At 45.5% G+C, this 5207-nt stretch overlaps 1 non-coding gene across 1 annotated transcript; it reads right to left on the bottom strand.

Moving 5' to 3' along the window:
* Positions 1-4313: 4313 nt before the first annotated feature.
* On the bottom strand, positions 4314-4397 carry Trnas-gga. Its single transcript is given in 2 exon segments — positions 4314-4348; positions 4358-4397. It is a non-coding gene; the product is annotated as a tRNA-Ser (tRNA).
* Between the last annotated feature and the right edge of the window lie 810 nt (positions 4398-5207).

The raw sequence follows: 5207 nt of genomic DNA, 5'->3' as shown, positions 1-5207 counted from the left end.
GCCGCATACCTCGAATTATCTCCTGATATACACACAATAAAAAAATAACTGTTAATACGCACTAGTGGTACAATTTTACTACATTCAGGGGCAAACAAAACCTCCCTTGTCCCATTGTACACCCAAATACCGGTTGACGGCATACCTCGATTATCTCCTGATATACACACAATAAAAGTTTTGCATCACCCCGGTTCCCAGAACTCATGAAGATAGAAGCTCACTTTGGATATTGTATCACAGTCACAGTTCCTTTGACTATTCAGAGATGTCACTAATCCCGCCCAAAGATGCAACCAACCATGCATGAGCAGCGCCTATTAGAAGGAGGGTGTTCGACTGACTATCAGTTCCAGTCATTCCATCTGGGAAGAGGTACACGGCTCGTGTTGTCTGTGGTTCAACCATGCCTAGACGGTCAATACCGCGCATCGATCGCGTCCGCTTTGTTACTTTGTGCCAGTAAGGGTTCTCAAGAAGGGAAGTGTTCACGCGTCTCGGAGTGAGCCAAAGCGATGTTTTTCGGCCATGGAGGAGATACAAAGAGACAAAAACTGCCGATGACATGCCTCGCTCAGGCTTCCCAAGGCCTACTACTGCAGTGGATGACCGCTGTCTACGGATTATGGCTCGGAGAAACCTTGACAGCAACGCCACCATGTTGAATAATGCTTTTCGAGCAGGCACAGTACGTCGTGTTACGACTCAAACAGTGCGCAATAGGCTGAATGATGCGCAACTTCACTCCCGACGTCCATGGCGAGGTCCATATTTGCAACCACGACGCTATGCAGCGCGGTACAGACGGGCCCAACATAGCCGAATGGACCGCTCAGGATTGGCATCACGTTCTCTTCACCGATGAATGTTCCATATGCCTTCAACCACACAATCGTCGGAGACGTGTTTGGAGGCAATCCGGTCAGGCTGAACGCCTTAGACACACTGTCCAGCAAATGCAGCAAGGTGGAGGTTCCCTGATGTTTTGGGGTGGCATTATGTGGGGCCGAAGTACACCGCTGGTGGTCACGGAAGGCGCTGTAACGGCTGAACGATACGTGAATGTCTTCCTCCGACCGATAGTGCAACCATGTCGCACCATATTGGCGAGGCATTCGTCTTCATGGGCGACAATTCGCGTTCCCATCGTGCACATCTTGTGAGTGACTTCCTTCAGGATAACGAGGTCGCTCGACTAGAGTGGCCACCATGTTCTCCTGACATGAACCCTATCGAACGTGCCTGGGATATACTGAAAAGGGCTGTTTATGGTCGACGTGGCCCACCAACCACTCTGAGAGATCTACGCCGAATCGCCGTTGAGGAGTGAGATAATCTGCACCAACAGTGCCTTGATGAACTTGTGGGTAGTATGCCACGACGAATACAGGTATGCATCAATGCAAGAGGACATGCTAATGGGTATTAGAGGCACCGGTGTGTACAGCAGTCTGGACCACCACCTCTGAAGGTCTCGCTGTATGGTGATACAGCAATTAATGTGTGGTTTTCATGAGCAATAAATAGGGCGGAAATGATGTTTATGTTGATCTCTATTCCAATTATCTGTACGGGTCCCGGAACTTTTTTTTGATGTATTTCAATTTATGGCTCCCTTCTTAAGTAACAGTATGTGCTCCCCTTGCCCCCCACCCCCCTCCCCTGCTGTAGAAGTTTAGCTGGGAGGCCCTGAAATACTCTCCGTATAGTCCCTATTTCTCGCCATGCCATTTACATGTTTCTAAAGGCCTGAAGAAAGACACTCGTGGCTGCTGATTTTCGTTGGATGACGAGGTACCCTCCGGGATACGATCATGGCTCTGTAGGCAACCTCATGATGACACTGACTGTCTTGTTTCACAATGTATTAACAGTAACGGAAATTACTTTTGCAAAAATCAACAGTTTACTTACTGTTTTTCCATCTGCTTCGTTTTCTTGACTGTCCCTTGTACAGGGTGATTGAATTGTTCCTACCGATTCGTTTTATGCAACCCATTCTTCATTTGCATCAGGAACAGTACCGAGAGAGATGACAGCTACATAACTGATATAAGTTCCCTATCAGAGCTTTGATCCAAGTGCCTCTTTATTTGTGTAATTAACAGTGTAGTTATACAGATTTTGGATCTCTCAGCAAGTTTATTCCGTTTATAGCACTTCATTTTTCGGAAATGTTTCAGAAGCGCTGCCTTATAAACAGTGTTTTACAGTCGGAAACAACGAAATTAACAGGAGATATAAAATGGTTCAAATGGCTCTGAGCACTATGGGACTTAACATCTGAGGTCATCAGTCCCCTGGACTTAGAACCACTTAAACCTAACTAACCTAAGGACATCACACGCATCCATGCCCGAGGCAGGATTCGAACCTGCGACCGTAAGCGGTCGCGCCGCTCCAGACTGAAGAGCCTAGAACCGCTCGGCCACACCGGGCGGCCAGGAGATATAAAAATGGGAAGTGTGGAAGTAATAGCGTTCTGATATATAACATCTAAACCATTTACGAAAGATTAAGAACTACAAATGGAATAAATCTACAGAGACATCCAAAACCCGTATGACTACGCCAGTAATTGCACAAAGAGAGACTGGAGACAATTTGATAAGTATGGCAAAAGTAAGGCATATCAAGGTCCAAAAATACCGTCTAAATCATGGCTAATCTTTAATTGGTTTTTTTACAGTATGATCCTTTTTACTGGCAGTCGGCCAAAGCTCTAGGAGAGAACTTACTCGATTACGTTTCTGTCGCTTGTCTGGATACCGTTCCTGATACAGACGTAGTGCAGGTTGCAGAAACGAATCGTAGGGGCAGCTGATGTATAACAGTCCAATTTTGTAATCAAGACTGTACAATACGATAAACAAATACTAATAAAAATAATAAATTACTGAGTCATTATTATTGTTATTTTCATTAGTAGTGTTATTATTATTACTATGAATGTTATTTCTAATATGGTGAGACACGACGTATTGTATATGTAGAAGGTAGGTCTATAGGAAGCAATAAAATAAACAACGTTAATCAATCTTTCACTCTGTAGAAGAGCGTGGTCTGTTCTGAACGGGTCTTGACTCACCCCTGCATAGCTCAGTCCGTAAGTGTATTTCCTACGAGGGACAAGGAAGATTCAGGGACCGAGTCCCGGTCTGGCATTGTTTTGATTCGCCAGGAACTTTCAATGTTAACTTCCTTACGGAGTACGTTGGTATACGTAGCTTAAGCTCTACACTGCCCTGGTAACTCTTCAGATATCTTACTTAGACTTTTTTATGAGTCATCTGTCTTGTGACTGGTTTGATGCGGCCCGCAACGAATCCCTCTGCTGTGCCAACCTATTGATATCAGAGTAGCACTTGTAACCTTCGTCCACAATTGCTTGCTAAATGTATTCCAATCTTGTCTTCCTCTACAGTTTTTACCCTCTACAATTGCGTCTAGTACAATGAAAGTTATTCCCTGGTGTTTTTAACAGATGTCCTATCATCGTATCCTTTCTCCTTGTCAATGTCTTCCATATATTCCTTCTCTTCTATCTTCCCACACTCCATGTTCCACTGCCATACAATGCAGTACTCCAAACGTACAATCTCAGAAATTTCTTCCTCAAATTAATGTCAATGTTTCGAACTAGTACATTTCTCTTGGCCAGGAATACACTTTCTACCAGCACTCATCTGGGACTGGAACGCTGTTGTAGGCGACGGAGTAGAAGAAAATTTCACAGGAGAATATGGCCTTGGGACAAGAGATGAGAGAGGAGAAAGACTAATTGAGTTCTGTAATGGAAATGAGCGTTTGGCGTCAATGGCCGGAGGCCCTTACGGGGCAGGTCAGGCCGCCTTCTTGCAGATCTTATTACATTCGACGCCACATTGGGCGCCCTGAGCTCCGGATGGGGATCAAATGATGATGAAGACAAGACAACACAACACCCAGTCCCTGAGCGGAGAAAATCCCCGACCCAGCCAGGAATCGAACCCGGGTCCCTTAGGACGGCAGTCTGTCACGCTCACCATTCAGCTATCCGGGCGGACAGTTAGGTAATAAATTTCAGCTAGTAATAACGAATACTCTGTTCAAGACTCACAAGAGCAAGAGATATACTTGGAAAAGGCCGGGTCATACAGGAAGATTTCAGTTATATTACATCATGGTAAGACAGAGATTCCGAAATCAGGCTTTGGGAAAGGTAAAGATTCAAATGGCTCTGAGCACTATGGCACTAAACTTCTGAGGTCATCAGTCCCCTATAACTTAGAACTACTTAAACCTAACTAACCTAAGGACATCACACACACCCATGCCGGAGGCAGGATTCGAACCTGCGACCGCAGCGGTTGCGCGGTTCCAGACTGTAGCGCCTAGAACCGCTCGGCCACACCGGCCGGCAAAGGTAAAGGCATCAGAGAGGCAATTCTGACGTTGCGATTGATAATGGAAGCAAGACTAAAGAAAAATCAAGACACATTCAGAAGATTTGTCGACCTGTAAAAAGCGTTCGACAATGTACGGGGCCTGTTCAGAAAGTAAGCTCCGATTGATTGCGAAATTGAAACCACAGTGAACATCAGAAATGCTTTACTTGTAACAATTAGCTACACCTTTCAGCTACTTCTCTACGTAGTCGCCGTTCTGACTTAGACATTTGTCATAGCGTTGTACCAACTTTTCAATAGCCTCATCATAGAAGGCAGCCGCCAGTGCTTTCCGCCAATTCTCCACGCTGGCCTACACCTCGTTGTCTGTGTCAAAATGTTGTCTTCAAAGACAGCGGTTCATGTGACCAGAGATGAAACTCAGGGGGAGACAATTGCGGACTGTATCGTGGGTAATCTAACATTTCCATTTGAAAACGATGCAGGAGCATCTTCATTGCCCCTGCAGAATGCGGCTGAGAATTGTCGTGAAGACGAAACAGCACGACAGTTATGTAATGTTAGCTGCATAGCTTCAGGCGAAATTTCTCACCAGGCCCTCGTACTTGGCGGCAGACACTATTTTCTAGACATCTTTACGCACTCACTGCGGGCTCAGAAATGAGAAGAGCGACGTGATGCTAACTGGGGTTATACTAGAGACACTACCCAACACATCTGTGCAAAGCTTTATCGGATTTTCATAGTCGTTTCCATTTCGCGACCGATCGGAGCTTACTTTCTGAACGCCCCTCGTAAAATGGTTCAAGATGTTCGAAA

Source organism: Schistocerca americana, chromosome 1 (genome assembly GCF_021461395.2).
Source record: "Schistocerca americana isolate TAMUIC-IGC-003095 chromosome 1, iqSchAmer2.1, whole genome shotgun sequence".
Lineage (NCBI taxonomy): Eukaryota > Metazoa > Arthropoda > Insecta > Orthoptera > Acrididae > Schistocerca > Schistocerca americana.
This window is presented reverse-complemented; position numbering and strand designations above follow the sequence as displayed.